Source organism: Sinocyclocheilus anshuiensis, unplaced genomic scaffold (assembly GCF_001515605.1).
Source record: "Sinocyclocheilus anshuiensis isolate Anshui unplaced genomic scaffold, SAMN03320099.WGS_v1.1 scaffold779, whole genome shotgun sequence".
Taxonomy (NCBI): domain Eukaryota; kingdom Metazoa; phylum Chordata; class Actinopteri; order Cypriniformes; family Cyprinidae; genus Sinocyclocheilus; species Sinocyclocheilus anshuiensis.
The window spans coordinates 567,595-585,490 of record NW_015548244.1 but is presented as its reverse complement, the minus strand read 5'-3'; positions in this window follow the sequence as shown (position 1 = coordinate 585,490).

The following is a 17,896-nucleotide window of genomic DNA, read 5'->3' as shown; positions in this document are numbered from 1 at the left end:
AATGTGTATGAATCTGGAACAGTAGATTTATGTACAGATTTGTGCATTATTTACTCTATATACAGTTGTATAAATAAAGAGATATGCGTATGTATTTACATAATACTTGAGAAAGAGGCAATAATTAAGGATGTAGAATGAATTACGGAAATGAATTACAGAACGCAGGTAATGATTCATATGTTAGCGGTTTAAGCTGGAGATGGCATGGGGGAAAAAACTGATTTTATGCCTAGGTGTTCTAGTGCACAGAGATCTGTAGCGTCTGCCTGAGGGGAGAAGTGTAAACAGGTTGTGTCCGGGGTGAGAGGGGTCTTTGATGATGTTTCCTGCCCGTTTCTTCACTCTGGAGTTGTACAAGTCCTGAAGACTGGGCAGGTGCACACCAATGATTCTTTCTGCTGTCCTAACAGTCCGTTGCAGTCTTCTTAAATCTGATTTGCTGGCTGACCCAAACCAGACAGTTATAGAAGAGCACAGAACCGACTCAATAATAGCTGAGTAAAACTGTGTCATCTTCACGCCCTTTGTTTCACATCATCATCATCTTGTTCAATGTCCCATTGATGCACATGTCTTTATGAAATATTTACAGTGTTGAGAGTGTGCTTATATATTATTATCAGATCCCAGATGTACTTAACAACTCTATACAGTCTGTGTGGCCTTGTCTGTTTCACAGCCGAAGTCATTTGCATAATCACCATGGCCTCAGCAGTGAGTACGGCAATAACATGTCACGACATTAACATTACTCTCCGCTCTGGAAAGATAAAGTCAAATCCATCATTACAGCGGCTATCAGCATGTCCCCACTGTCTACCTGTCTCCCACATTAATTCGGTCTCACCTTCACTGACAGGGCATCGTCACTCCTATCTACCAGCGAATGAATGTGAAATATTGCTCCTGCAGGGTGGCCTGTTGCTCTCATGGGTGTTTATTCGGGTGTTTATTGAGCGGTGCGTGTAGGCATGACTGCCCTTGCGAATAACAGCACCATTGGGTTTGCTCAAGCGGCACGGTGATGTGTCCATGACCAAAAAACTCTCTCCCTTTTCTGCAGTCATCTCCTCAAATGGATTAATCTTTGTGGCATGCAACAGGATACGGAACGGTGCGCTACACTGGGGGCTGGTGCTGGGTTTTATCAGTGCAGGTAAGGTGAGGTAGGTTCAGGTACGTTATAGAGCTTTTTTACAGTGCCTAGGTAAGTGTTCACCAGCCGGAGCTGCACTATGGATCTAATCTACACCTTTAAACTCCCATACATTTTTGGATTGATGGACAAACTTGTGCACCATCAGGGTGGCGACCAGCCTAAACACCTCAAAAACAGCTTTGAAAAACATTTCTGGCTGTTTGTCAGGGTTAAATGTGACTTCCCCTGAAAGCTGAGAGGTGGGTGCTTGGCATGAAATGCCGGGAAAAAGGTCAAAACGATGTAAACTTGACATGAAAGGTGTTCCCAACTTATCTTAGGTCCGTAAACTGACTTACAAATAATGTGATATCAAAGTAAAACAAGATATTAAAGTAGAAAAAACATGGGCATTCCATACTGGAGTTGCAATTGGTTAAAATTGTTTCTAAATAACTGTTTGGTTACTGGTTAATCAGCCAAAAATTAAAATCTGTTCTTTTATTACAGATTACAAAGTGCACAAGACTAGTAGGAAAGCAAATGGGGTACATTTTGATTTCATGTTGAATCCAAACTTTTTCTAATTCTTGCATAATTATTATGCATGAATAATTACTAATATGATCTAATATCAATTTAGAGACTATATAAATGTACTTTTAAGAATTAATTTATATTATAAATTCATATATTGTAGGACCATTTGGATGCAAAAAGCTAGAAGGTGATCAAGGTGGCATAAACAAAAACCTAAAATAATGCTTTTCCCTTATACAGTCACATGACTTTTGATCTAAAAATGCTCCTGGACATGTTATTTGTCAACTGCCCAGCTGTATTTAAGTCAAGTCAAGTCACCTTTATTTATATAGCGCTTTTAACAATACAGATTGTGTCAAAGCAACTGAACAGCATTTTCAGTATTTACTGACAAGGCCAGTGGTTTGGCTTTGCAGCCTTATGCAGGCACAACACACTCACTCCGTTCCAAAACCTACCGAGCTGCCTAAGGAGTCAGCATTTTAAGGCGTCATAGGTGCGAAAAAGTGGCTAATTTTAGCCAAAGGCAGCATCGCATTTATCCTTCACAGAGAAGACAATCCCAGGATGAATTGCAATTGCATTATATTTGAAAGGAACTGCTAAAAAAAGTGTAATTTCATCCAATATTTGAGTTCAGAATCATTTCCATGTATTTTTAATCTTTGCGCCATTATCTTAGCAACAACTACTGTAATCAATTACGTCAAATCTCCTATGTGGACCACTTTTGTGAAACACAGAGTTGCTGCCTAAGAAGAGCGTTTTCTAAATCAAACACTTCAGTGCTGCCTATGTAGGCAGCTCACTAGGATTTGGATTACTGCGTCAAAATTTCATCCTTATTTCCCAAGCCGCAACCACAGATGGTGACTAAAAGTTTGGTTTCGTGATTACAGCTGACAGTCGACTCTAAACTTTTACCCAGAAGCTACATCTCTAATGGAACCGTTCCATCTTTCACAAAACCCCTGAAACTGACACCATTCATCTCACAGCTGGAAGTCTAGAAAAGAGATGCCCTTTCCAACACCATGTCTCTGTCTGCATCCCTTCGGCGAGACTAAATGAGGTCAAATGTAGCCCCTCTTGAAGGAAAAGATATCTGCATCTTTTTCCAAAGAAACGCCTGAGCCTGCACCTGTAGAATTACACAGAATGATGAAGAATTGGGATAATTTACATCACTCAGTCCTGAATTTGACTGCGCTGTATTTGACTCCAAGGCCCATTTAATGCTTTTTGCTACGTTAAAACCCATTCCACAGATTTCACCCTTGAATCAGCACAGAAGAAAGCCTGTATATTCCTTCTGAGCTGACCCTTGAGCATGAAATAACTACTTCTACACCATTTTTAAGGATGAAAGAAATAATTGATGGCAGCAAATTATCGTGAGGGCTCAAAAGTAATACTTTCATACCTTTAGCAGTAAATGTGTGCTCTGATCTCTTAATTTCAGGTGCATTTTTGTTCTCTGTCGGTGTGCTCCAGTAATCTCTAGTTTATATGCAGCTCTGTCATGGTAGATCATTCATATTTGGTGTGTTTTTTGTGCTCAGGGTGCGTTAGAAACAGTTCCTCCGGCTTTATAGCATCTCTCATTCTCACAGATGCTTTGTACCTGCACCAGACCTTTCTTATATGTTAAGAACACATTTTCAGCAGTTGACATGAAACATCCAGGTGAGACCTGCAGTGCGACATGCTATACTAATTATCAGTACATTCTGTATACAATTTTATGACCTCATATTAAATGAGATGATATATTTGTACGCGTCACCCTAGCGCCATTTTGGAGAGTATCCACTGAACGCAAACAGCGTATGTTGTTCTGTGTCAGCTGTGCCACGCGGATATGTTTTCTTCGTTGTTTGTGCTTTAATTTGAACGAAAACAACGTATCTGTGTGGTGCGGCTGACACAGAACAACATACGCTGTTTACGTTCAGTGGATACTCTCCAAAATGGCGCTAGGGTGACACGGAGGAGACAAATTATTGAATTGTTGAATCAAGTCGTTTTTTTTTTCTTTTGCAAACAAAAAGTATTCTCGTAGCATCATAATATTACGGCTGAACCCCTGATGTCACATGGATTATTTTACCGATCTCCTTGCTACGTTTCTGGACATTGATCGTGGTAGTACCATTGCTGTCTATGGGAGGGTCAGAGAGCTCTCAGATTCCATCAAAAATATCTTAATTTGTGTTCCAAAGATGAACGAAGGTCTTACGGGTTTGGAACAACATGAGGGTGAGTAATTAATGACAGAATTTTCATTTTTGGGTGAACTAACCCTTTAAGCTCCAAAAGCACAACATGAAAATACCGTAAAAGCAGCTATTTCAGAGTCTCAATATGTCATTCAATAGCTTTGTTTGATGAATAGACTCTGAAATTGCACACTTATATTCAGACTTATGGTTTGGTGCTTGATCATGTGACACGTGAGAATAAATGGCAAATTAACATGGCATGTCATCATCATGCTGCACTGTTCATTTAAGAAAACATGGCTATTAAAATTACTATATACAGCAGAAAATAATATATAACAACTTGAATTTTTATGTCCTTGTTAGACAGAAAGTAATTTCTTCCTTTGTTTCTCATCCATTTCTTTAGTCCTTTCTCTTCGTCTCTCAAGTGTAGATATTTCAGCACCTCTTTCTCCTCTCAAATGCTTTACATTTTCACACTCACTTCCCATCTTTCTTTTATTTTCTCACCCTGTCTTCCCCTTTTCTTTCTCTGTCAGATCTCTCTCTCTCCATCTGTGTCCTGGGGGCTGCTGGTACTTTCAGTGTGTCTGGACTCCCTGTTTCCAGGAAATATCATGTCAGAGCAGAGAATGCTTGTGTCCTTCTTGGCATATAAGACAGATGGAGAGAGGAAGCAAGACAGAGAGAAACACAGAGAGGTTTGGCTGTGGCATTCAAAAAGATGCCTCCATTCAGAAGCCACATAGCAAAAGAGCTACGTTCACACGTGTACAGCAGACACTGAATTCAGTGGATTTAACACTGAAAATGCAGACATGTAAACAAAGTCAAGTCCCTGTTCACTTCTCCTAATAGCCCTGATTATTACGCCACTCTCTAGAATACTTGATTCTGACTGATCAATCACAGCATTCTGCAGCCAAATATTTGTGTATAATGATGCTAAACTGTATATTTAACCATCTTAGACAGCCACAACATTTATTTCAGCTCAAATTGGTATTTTATATCTATTCAAATAAGCAGTTGTATATAATTAATTGTATAATGTACAGTCAGCCAATCATTATTGTTAAATAAACACCTTTGGAGCACAGTGTCATCATTAGCTAAATCTAAAACTATTAAACATTTTTGTCTTTTTGTTAAAATATAGCTGAAATAAAACAAAATATAAATATCTGATGAAAAACTTAACTGAAAATTAGAAACATTGCCTTGGCAAGTAACTGAAATAAAGTAAGTTTAAGTTGAAGTACTAAAATTACTGAAACTAAACCTGAAATAAAAATAAATTACAGTTAAATAGAATTAAAAAAAAATATATTATAAAAGCACATAAGCTAAAACTTATATTTGTTATAAATATTAAAGTTACTTATAATCGAATAAGCGAAGTCATGAGTTTACTTGCTTTGTTAGCAAAGCACTTAATGAAATTTAAACAATCAAAAAAATTAATAAATAAATAAGTGTTATTCTTTTAAATACATACATACACACACACATATATATATATATATATATATAAAGAGAGAGAGAGAGAGATTTTTTGTCTTTCAATATAAAATGAAAAATATATATTGATAATTAAAAATTACAGAAATACATATTACAGTAATAAGTGTGAGATTGTTGCTGTGTTTCATAATCAAACTATACAGAACATATTTAGCATGCCAAAATACATGGTTTTGTGAATGTAGCCAGAGAAAACAGTCAGTAGAAACAGCAGAGAGGGAACTGTAGAGACAGAAGGAACGAGAGTGAGGTGTGGGATAAAGGTGTGGATGGAGTGTGTCTAATATTAGTCCGCAGTGATGTCATAATGGAGCTCCAGCCGTGTCGGGTGGGTTTGGGAGTGTGCTGTGATTTAAAGAGAGTCGAGAGCTCAGCGTCTAGTCCGCAGGATCCTGGAACACTGTGTTTGTGCAGATTCTTTATTCACTCCAGGATGTACTTTAGCCTCCCGTTCTATTTTTAAACCCTTCTCAGACTCTTCTGTCCCGCTTCTTTCTCTTGCAGCCTGCTCTTACTCTGTGCTTTTCCCCACACGGACTGTCGTTCAGCTGTTTTGACAGGCCTCAGCTTGATAATCACACTACCAACTGTTCAGCTGTGCATCGCCTGACTTCAGAATCAAGAACTGGTTCTTATTCAAAAGACCGGAACCGAACAGTTTCCATGACATTTGTTTCCGTTAACAGTTCTGGAATGTCTGCAACCTTCTGATGCTGGAATCATGCTGACATCAGAATTGAATTGTGATAACAATAAGTTATGATTGCGTGAACACAGTATTGGCATCATTAGCCGTGTCACTTTCTGTTGGCTGTTTGAGCTTGTTCTTGGGATTAAAGTCTGTGGAAACCAGTGTTTCCCAACCTGGTTCTTGGAGGCACAACAGCAGCACACATTTTCAAACTACTTCTAATCAAACACACCTGATTCAGCTCGTTAGTAGAGACCTGAAACGAATAGGTCAGATAAGAGAGACATCTAAAATATGTACTGTTGATGTGGCAAATCCAAATCTGTATGGGTTTAGGAGAGATTACAAACACGTAAAGTTGCTACTGTATATGCAATAAATGTGAATGGCTAAAATGTTATATTTTTCTAAGAACTGTTTACAATTTATTTTGCATATGCTATCACTGTTCTTCTGAAATGATCATATCTGGCAACATGCTTTCGAGGGCAGTATGGTAAATGCAATGACAATTGTTTTCCATACATTGTCTATTCATTTCACCATAAAGTAAAAAAAAAATCATTAAGGATGCCATTAAAGGGGTAGTTCAACACAAATGAACATTGTCATCATTTACTCACCCACATGTTGTTCCAAACCAGACTTTCTTTCCTCCATGAAACAGAGAAAGTCCATTCTGAAAAATGTCCAGAGGCTTTTGAAGAATCGTTAAGTGGAATCCGAACATGAATTTATCATTTCTGTATGATTCCTATTCTTAGTAAAACTACAATTAGAGAAATATACGACATGCACTCAGAGTGCAATCAAACTGTGGCAAATGAATATGCCATACCAAAATTAATAACACACTCAGACTCAATATTATTTGAGCATGACAAATGCATTACCTTGTGTGGTGATAAATTCAGTCGTACTGACTTGCAAATGATTCATTGTTGTTTCTATTTATAGACAATTACATTATATTAAGATTACAAAAAAACATTATTTAGCACCAAACTCTGAATGAATAGTTCAATATGCATATTGTCATATGTGACCTTGCACCACAAAACCTCTTAAGTGTCAATTTTTTTCGAAATTGAGATTTATACATCATCTGAAAGCTGAATAAATAAGCTTTCCATTGATGTATGGTTTGTTATGATAGGGCAATATTTGGCTGAGATACAACTATTTGAAAATCTGGAATCTGAGGGTGCAAAAAAATCTAAATATTGAGAAAATCATCTTTAAAGTTGTCCAAATTAAGTTCTTAGCAATGCATATTACTAATCCGAAAATAAGTTTTGATATATTTACGGTAGGAAATTTACAAAATATCTTCCTGGAATATGATCTTTACGTAATATCCTAATGATTTTTGGCATAAAAGAAAAATCTATAATTTTAACCCATACAATGTATTGTTGGCTATTGCTACAAATATATCCCAGCGACTTAAGACTGCTTTTGTGCTCCAGGGTCACATATATTCTTGACCAAAAGCTTGAAGCAGTGATAAAGTAACAAAATTACCTTGAATAAAGACTCCACGCCAGCTGATGTACAAATGATTTAGTCTATTTTATTATGGAACATAGTAAGAACTGTGCTCCTTAACGCCGCCCACCCTCACATCCAGTCACATGGAAGGGTTTGGGTGGGACAGGAAAACGAAAAAGAAAAATTCAATCAATAAGATCACAGTCCGCTCGGCCAAAAAAACAGGAGAGGCTCAAAATTGGGAACGCTTTACTGTCACATCGCTGGACGAACGTCACAGACGCCTCAAGCTCAACGGCCCCCCAGAAAACAAACTCTCTACTGCCCACTACAGGAACAAATTCCCAAAAATTCGCCAGCTCTGAGAAAATTCACATGGGTCACAAACTTCCTTTTAAACCCTGGGTGTAGACACAACATCAGGAGCATTTTCAGGAGCAGTGATCATCGTATGATGAATAAACCTGACTGCGTGTTGTACACCTGTGCGCTACAAAAATATAGTTTCCAAAAGGCTTTTTTTTTTTTTTTTTTTTGCAGTGATGCCATTGGACAACCATTTTTGTTCCCTCAAAAACCTTTCAGTGAACAGTTTTTTCTTAGTGTGAGGAACATTTTAAAAAATCTAAGAAGCAATTTTCACCACAAAGAACCTTTTGTGGAATGGAACGTACATCATGGAAACATCAACGCCAATAAAGAACCTTTATTTTTAAGAGTGTACATTTTTAAAACTCTACAGTGACTTTCTGTCCAAGCGTTCATGGAATGTTCGAAGTTTTTTGATAAGTATGAGATCAACAGAAGAGCTTTAAGAAGAGCGAGGCGTCTGAAACACTAGCCCAGCTTCAACACTTCATTGCACAAGCATATATAGCATCTCATGAATAAACAAACATTGAAGACAAGCACAGATTACAACTAAACACTGTAAAAAAACAATGGGACTGATCGCTAGTCAACTTACGCTATCATTACCTCAGGTTGTGAAGTATGAAAATAAAGGGGAAGGGAAAGGAAAACTTGAAACGTAGTCATACAACAATGTAGAACAAAAACATGTAGTCATGAACTACATTAGTGCTTCAACATCTAGACATCTAACACTTAGACAACGACCCGATGCTAAGTTCTGACACACTAGCGTACGACGTGTGAGATAAAGCAATGAGATGCAAATCCTTGGCCAACCGATCTGCGTTCCCAAGCACTCTCCCAGGCGCCTGAACCTTGCTGTGTTCATCAACAAGCAACATATGAACAAACGAACAACCAATAGAAAGGAAACAACACACGTTGTATGATGCCACTATAGGTAACTTACAAAAACATTGAAAGAAATGAATGACAACGAGGAAAGAAAGCGAGGATATAAATATAAAAACATGTGGCATCTCTCTGCATTTACAGAAAGCATATTTAACTGGCTTAGATCGCTTCTATGCTGTTAACCTCTATCGACACTATTCTGTGAGTCGCTCACTGGCAGCTAAACTATACAGTACTGCTATTCTTCATAGATTTATAGGTTGCTTTTTTTTACACTGTACAAAGTTGGCAAAAAAATACATGAATAAATACATTGAGTCAGATTGTACACATCAAGCGTGTGTTGAGACTTCAAGCGTTCTTCGCCAGAGAGGTGTATCGGGGGGAACGAGAGCGAGCAAGAAGGACGTACGTAAGCCCTCCAGACGGGCAAAATCATTTTCTCAGTCAATTCAGAACAAATGCTTGTTTTACTGGAGTCTGTGAGTTTCATTACTAGAGTCGTCTTTTATCGGTCAGCACTCCTCAATCTAACGTAATCAACATGCGGTAAAACCTCATAATTAAATATGTGCGTTGTGTAACAGAAGTGGCTTGAAGGCTGCGATGCGCATTAAACTCAAAGTGCTGAGTGTGAGTGAAACGGATATTATTGGCTGTAGATTATTAGAATGTGTTGTAACTGGATTTCTCGTGAAAAACTTGTCTACGCAATTGGAGTTGGCCTGACAATTTTAACAATTTCTAACATCTCTAGGATATTGTGGTATTGAAACATGGTCAGGGACCTCAACATATATATATATATTTTTTGTGGTACAGCAGCTGGAAATGTTAAAATCAAACAGCAATTACATACATTTTTGCTCAATTTTAGCTTGTTTAACTGCATAAACATCACAAAATCATTACTTTGTGAAAAAAAGATGTTAAAAAATCAATTGAACATCATATTTGAATTTTGGATTGTCTTCCTTTTTGCTGTACAATTCAAATAAAAAAGTGAAAACATTTTCAAAATAAAAACAAAATTTCATGAGCAGATCCTCAGATCATAAGCCAATCTGTTCTGTTATTTGTTTTATTTTCTTATTTTAATTTTGGATTATTTGTCTTCATTTTACCGCACAATTCAAACAAAAAAGTATAATTTTTTAAAATAAATGTTCATGAGCAGATGTTCAGAGATCAAGAGCTCAAAAGCCAAAATGCTCTGCTTTTTTCCCGTTTTATTTAAATTTTGGATTAGTAGTCTTTGTCTTCATTTTGCTGCACAATAAAGACAAAAATAAAAATTTTCAAAAATAAAATTTCATGAGGAGATCCCCAAAGATCAAGAGCTCATAAACATATCCACTCTGCTTTTTTCTTATTTTATTTAAATTTTTGACTATTCATCTAACCCTAACAAAAAAAAAAAACTAAAAAAAAAAAAAAAAAAAAATCGGACAGATCCTCAAAGAACAACAGCTCATAAGCCAATCCGCTCTGCTTTTTTTCAGTTTTATTTTAAATTTGGATTATTTGAAGAAAAAAAAAATCATGAGCAGTTACATTTTTTGAGTTAAGATTTGAAGATCTGCTAATGAATTTTTTTTTTTGTTCAGAAGCTCACATGACAAGCTAAAATTACACCGTGTGTGCTCTTCCTTTAAATTAGAGGTTTGTTCAAATAACCAACCATAAGTTTGAGCAAAAGTGATGATGCTTGCCTTAGCAAGTACCATACGAGCAGCTCATCAGGACTTGGATTGGAAGTTTGACCAGAGGGCTTTGGTTTTTAGGGTTTTGGCTGTAATTTTCTGTGTAGAGAGAGATGGGGTGGAAGATATCGACAAGCCCTGCCAAACACACCAGGCAGCAGCATATGGGACGCAGACAGGCTGTGTGTGCTTGTTCTACACATGCTGGACCGCAGTGAGAGTGGATCTGTCTCAGCTGGCCGTCGTCATGCCGTTTTGATGCAGCTCTGAGCGCTAGCTGTGCTAATATTGGAAAACAGATGCAACCCGCATCAAACTAAAACAATGTGGTGCCGTTATGAAACTTAACAGAGATTGTATGCATGCATATATGTGTTATACAAGTTTTTAAAGCTTATTTTTAAAACTAACTTTTTAAACTTCGATTTTCACCAGTGTTTGGACAGCCAGATGTGCACAATAAAATGACAAGCAATCAATCACTTTCTCTCCTATGTTAAAAATGTAACTATTTAAAATACACGTTTTTGATTATTGCTGAATATAATATTTTGGCTTGCTCAAAAATACATGTTGATAGAAATGCATAAACTTTTTAATATTTTTGTATCTGTCAAGACATTTATGTGTGCATTTTACAAACTTGAGGGATGATTTTTTTTTATTGTTAACACATGCTATTATTCAAGAACACTCCTTTAATTTGAGGTTTGTGACTTTAAGATATTTCGTCTGTCGCTTGGTTTCTATTATTATTGCGTTGCACCATCTATACTTATTTTCTTATTAAACATCAAATATGTTCTGATTGGCTGTGATTTAGCCTGTTTGGAGAGAAAAATCACATCTGATTAGGTCTGGAGTGCGTCTGGTGGAATTGTGGGTAAATTATGGGCTGGGCTTGGAGGTGTGGTGTCATAGTTGATTGGCAGTTGCTTTCTTGCTCCTTCGTTCCCCCTAAACCTCAGCAAAAATATGACCGACGTGAAAATCCCTCATTCAAGAAGGGCGATCGGCCTCGTCATCAACACAAGGTTCATCAGGAATATCTGTTTTCAGTACAAGTGATGAACAGAAACGTACGATAATTTTCTTCCATTTTTGCTCAGTTATTTACAAAAAACTTTTTCAAAACATGAAATCAGGAGACTTCTCCTGTTTATCATCAACATTTATGATCAAGAAATTGGAAAAACACAGAGCACGCACACACATACAGATGCACAGAGTCGAACAGAAACCGAAAGAGAAGAAGAATTATTACTTATCGCGTCATTCAGAAGAAGTCGCACTAAAACCCTGACAGGGAGGAGTCACGCTTCATGACAGGCAGCTCTTCAAATCAATCAAGAGAAGTGCACGGGGAGCTGGAGCTGGAATGACAGAACTGAAGTGAGAGGGACAGATAAAGAGAGAGAGAGATCCAGAAACTGACAGACACAATTTAGACAGCAATCTGTCAGAAGAGCCGGAATATATCACACTCATCCTATGATTGACCATCACACACACCACAGAACCAAACCTGCTCTAGTAAAGCTCTTCTGTCACCAGAGAGAGACACAGAAAGTTTCACAGATCAGATGAGAGCATTTAGATCTCTACTAAACATCTTTTCTGGAGCTACAATCCCAAAATGGTCAACAAACAACATGAAGCCTGCTGGACAAAAATGAGCTAACAAATGATAAAAGGGTGACTAGCTTACACCTTGTGTGCTTGGAAGATCACAAATTAGATCTCCTTTTTATCTCAATTAATTCTCAGAGACTCTCTATCTCTAAATGGATATTCATGCTAATCTTTCGGAGAAAACGTCCCCAGTAATCGCACACGCATCTCTTTAGAATTTTAGCAGAGATCTCAGTGACGTCTCAAACTGAGCTCCGAAGTCTGCTAACAAAAAGTCACAGATCTCATTATGAACTCAAACATTTCTCATCCCAGCATTCTCCCAAGAGCGAATGATCTGAGCTGCTGTCCACATTCATTTCATTGCTCTATTCTAGGGTTCCTCAAATGTGACCCTGGACTGGACCACAAAACCAGTCATAAGGGTCAATTTTTCGCTGAATAAATAAGCTTTCCAATGATGTATGGTTTGTTAGGATAGGGCAATATTTGACCGAGATACAACTATTTGAAAATCTGGAATCTGAGGGTGCAAAAATATTTTTTGATATTTTATATTATTATAAAAATTGTATTATATTTTATTAATACAAATATTGAGAAAATCGCCTTTAAAGTTGTCCAAATGAAGTTCTTAGCGATGCATATTACTAATCAAAAATTAAGTTTTAATATATTTACGGTAGGAAATTTACAAAATATCTTAATGGGATATGATCTTTACTTAATATCCTAATGATTTTTGGCATAAAAGAAAAATCAATCATTTTGACCCATACAATGTATTTTTGGCTATTGCTACAAATATACCCCAGCGACTTATGACTGGTTTTGTGCTCCAGGGTCACTAATCTGAGTTTAGATCAAACCCTAATCAAACTCGCTTCCCTGTGATTTTCTAAAGATCCTGAAGACCTTGATGAGCTTGCTCAGGTGTGTTTGATTAGAGTTGGAGCTGAATTCTGCAGGGTTATACTCTATACTCTTACATGAAGCCGGATTTGTGTTTATTTTTATCTCTCCAAATTAATTTGAAGGAGAAACATCTGAGACAAAGTTGATACTTAAAAAACAAAACATGGCCAACAATTGAGAACTGAGCAATGAGCAACCACTGAGCAATAAAATGTGCAGTTTAACAGCTGCTCAGTTGAACACCTCCGACAGAGACCTGCATGATGCAACCCACTACAAACATGCGCTAAACTCATTTTTTATTCTTTTTTCTTTCTCACTCTCATTTCTGAGGAGCAGCTAATTGGACTGGAGGAGTGACTGATGCATGGCATCAGCTTGTGAATTTGTCTTTCTGATAAAGAAACTGCAGAAACTGCCGCTGTGTGTGTGTGGGAGACGCATGACGTGTTCAAGCATGTGGAAAAATAGTTTTTTAAATCAGTAATTCGGTAAAATGAAGAACTGAAATTATTGTTGCTGGTTAATGAGCTGAAAAACAATTGCATGTGTTTGTGATGCCTTGGACAAGCATGTGTGTGTGTGTGTACTCACACACACACACACACACACACACACACGCACACACACTCACTTACTCACACACACTCACACACACACACACACACACACACACACACACACACACACACACACTTCAGACTGCTGACTGAGTCTTATGATAATAACTAAATAAAGATCAACTGTGCCACATAAACATGTTCTTCCTGCAGCATGTACTGGATTTATTCTGGAATTATTAAACAAACTGTGAGTTTTACAACAGATCAAGTTTCATTTGTTTACCGCTAACAGCACCAAACAAAACTGCTCGCTCTTTACATTTTTACATGCACAAAACTTACTGCCATGATGCCAGGTAGTCCTGGGTGATTGAGTCACTTTGCTATGGTGTTCTGGATTTGTTAGGTGGATGTTAGACTGTTCTGGGTGATTTTTAGGGTGTTCTGAGTGGCTGTTACGGTGTTTTGAATGGTTGCTAGGGTGTTCTGGGTCATCTCCAGTTAGATTCTAAGCTGTCCTTGGTGGTTGTTAGGGTGTTTTGGATGGTTTCAAGGTGGATAGTTGGCTGTTCTGAGTGGTTGGTTGCTAGGGTGTTTAGTATGGTTGTTAGGGTGCTTTGGATGGTTTCTAGGTGGATGCTAGGGTGTTCTGAGTTGTTGCTAGGTGGATTCTAGACTGGCCCTTGTTAGGGTGTTTAGGGTGGTTGTTAGCATGTTCTGGGTGGTTTCTAAGTGGATGTTAGGCTGTTCTGGACAGTTGCTATGGTGTTTTGAGTGGTTGCTAGGGTGTTCCGGGTCATTTAAGGTGGATGATAGGCTGTTCTGGGCCATTGTTAAGCTGCAGAGGGTTGCTAGGTGGGTGCTAGATTGTTCTTGGTGGCTGTTAGGGTCTTCAATTCTTAAAGGGATAACCTTTTACAAACCTGGACGGGGTTTGTTGTCTGACACACGTTACAGAGGTTCAAACTGTCCAGAACTCAAACACTGACCCTGATTCACTGACTCAATATTTATTTTCTCAGTGTGACAGCAACACAGCTAACACGCGTATGCATGCACAAACACACACGTACGGCAGTCAACCAGCTTCGATTGGCGAGGCAAAAAACAAGGTGACCCGACAGCACCTGCTTGCGTGTAACTGCGCACACACATCCACACTGAAAATGTGCTCAAGTTTGGCTCATACGTGCGCACACTCAGCAGATGTTGCATCACAACATTTGTGAACACTAAAGGCGAATGATATGGAGAACGAACACAAACACACACTATTTAAGCTGTACTATTATCTGATTACATCGAGCACATTAGAGCGCTCTATTAAACGCTCCACTGATCTGAGATGGCTCTTGGCTGAAAGCAGATGTACTGCGGACCCTTAAATACAGTCTGGAAGAAGCGCTGCATCACTGCCTCCGATCTGCCAAAGATCCGCCTCGGCACGGACAGTCTATTAAGACGCCAGAATCGAGTTGCTGAAAATCATTACAAGGCCTTCTGCTGATTTTATACAGCTTGCAGTTTACCGTTTAACACCAATAATAAAACTTTAACATCTAAAAAAAAGGGAAAAGTACACAAATATCCCACAAAAAGCTGTTTTACTTTGCATAACAGTGGACCTTCATGGTGGGCGCCATGTTGAGGTCACATGACCAGCCAAATACTACTTGCTTTAGCTCGGTACTGTAGATCGTCTGAACATTCTCGAACACTTTTGGTTGGGGAATCAATTAATCATGCGTGACAAATCTGCATGCGATTTGAATATTTTGACAATGGTATCTGTAATGCTACATCCACACCAATAGGTGTCAATATACAAAGATAACTAAAACATAAGATAGCAGTAAAAAGTTTCACATTGGAGTGAATTTGTTTCTCATGATGCTTCTGGTCCAAAAGCTTCTGCTTAAATGTTTTGTAGACAAATATAAATGGTGCTTAAATACAAATTTATGTACAAAAGTTATAATCGTAATAATAAAAGAAGAAGCTCAAATCCAAGAGTGTTCATTGGTGTCATATATTTTGGTAACTACATATTCCTATATTTTTATCTGTGTTATTCAATACTTTGATGACTTTACTATTATTCTTAAATATAAAAAAACCCAATAATAAATAATAATAAAAAATAAATAAAAACAAGTACATGATAAAAAGATAAATAAATACATGTGCCCAAACTTTTGGACTGGTACTTTACATAAAAAAGTAGCATGCAACTACAGATTAGTGTTAGTAAAATACAGTATATCAATAAGTTATTATTGAAACTAATATTAGAAATATGTATTCAACAGATTAAATGCATTAAGTGTGCTAAATAAATGTAATGTTAAATGTATTAATCACGAATCAAATTTGGCAGCCATAAATGTGATCTTTTGCTATTGGCTAGCAAGTATTTTCGGCTGTTCTGGATCATACTTTGCTTATTGCTATTTTTAAAAAAAACTTTTTATAGCTCCTGACATTTAAGTGTAAAATAGTCTGTCCTGTTCAAGGTCTCAGCCCAGAATAGCTAGTTGTTCTTGAGCGGGAGTGAGAAATCGGCCAGCTTCTGTGTCTCGATGTCAAGCTGAGCTTCTCTACACAACTGCACACTCACGCCGTCCCCATAGTGACCCCATGGCAACGGCACCCTCCACGGAAACGCCACACCTCACGCTAACACATGCCTCGTCATGCCACGAGCAGCCGGTCTGCATAAATGACACGATCATGACAAGCACGCACACACACCAATCTCATATACAGAAAAACAAAGCTTTTGATAGAGAGAGAAAGACAGAGATCGTCTAGTCCAGCCCAGTCCAGCCTCCCCGAATGCACTGTTTGCTCTTTAAAATCCTCCTCCCTTAAAATACAAAAACTATTTATTATTGTATTAACAATTACTATTATATTTCTCAGTGTTACATCATTAAAAAGTGCAGCTCACATTTCTCCAACTCTTTTCAGAGGAGAAAAGAGAAAAAGAGTCTCATTATAAGACGGAAGGAAGCCATGAGAAAATAGAGCAGCATATTCACACACTTTGATTATTTTTAACATCAATGAAGATACACATTAATGCTGTAATACACACACAGGCGAATCTGTAAGAACATGTCTGAGTCATATTTCACATCATAATCAAAAGAAAGAAATTAGATAGATATATATAGAAAGAAAATAAAGCCTGTTTTTCAGACATTAACATTTTTTGCAATTGTGACATTATTTTCATGACAGTTAAGCACATTTACCCCATTAACATTACATATTTACATTGTAAAATTTTCAGACATTGTGTGCAGTAATATTAATTGCACAACTTTAATGTAGGCAGAAAAAATTGTATTACAGTAATCAGAATCACCATTTAGAATAGCAAGAATTACAGAAAAAATGAAATCATTTAATGAAAATTTGGGTGAAAATGTGTGTAATACCAATTATTTTATTTTAAAATTTCCATTATAATTATTGTCATGTTAAATAAAAAATTTAAAAAATCCATATATGTTTGTATTATACTTATTGTAGCATTTAAATTTCAATCATTTTAATTACAGTTGTGTGCGCCTACATTATATATATATATATATATATATATATATAAATTGTAAATTAATTGTAAAATATTTCTACATCATGGTTGCAAGGTACAGCCTTTAATTGATACTTGTTGAAATTTTATATAAATTATTAGTTATTTATGGTAATGAGCATTTGGGGGTAAATGCGTTTTTCATGAAAATAATATCACAATAAAAAAATGTTTTCATTTTCTTTATTCAAAATATAATTTCATATTTTTTTTCTTTTGATTTTTGGGATAAAATGTGACCAGGTCATGTTTCGGTGAGATTCATCCCCATCTACCTCCTGAAACAGTCTCATACGCACACATTCGCGGGTAAAGGCAGGTTTTTTTCCGTTAACTGGAGGGTTTCTGTAAAGGATGAGCCCCTATCAGCGCACACACACACACACACACACACACACACACAAAGAAACACGTCACTAGAGCAAAGTGTGGTGAGAACTATCCGGTGCACGCAACGCAAAATCAACTTTTTGCTTCTATATTTCACAGCAAATCTGGAAGAACAATTCTGATTGGTTTCTTCAAAAGTCCTTTTGATGAAAAAAGATGACATCAAGTTTTTTTTTTTTTTTTTTTTATTTGTGTGTACTTTTTTTTT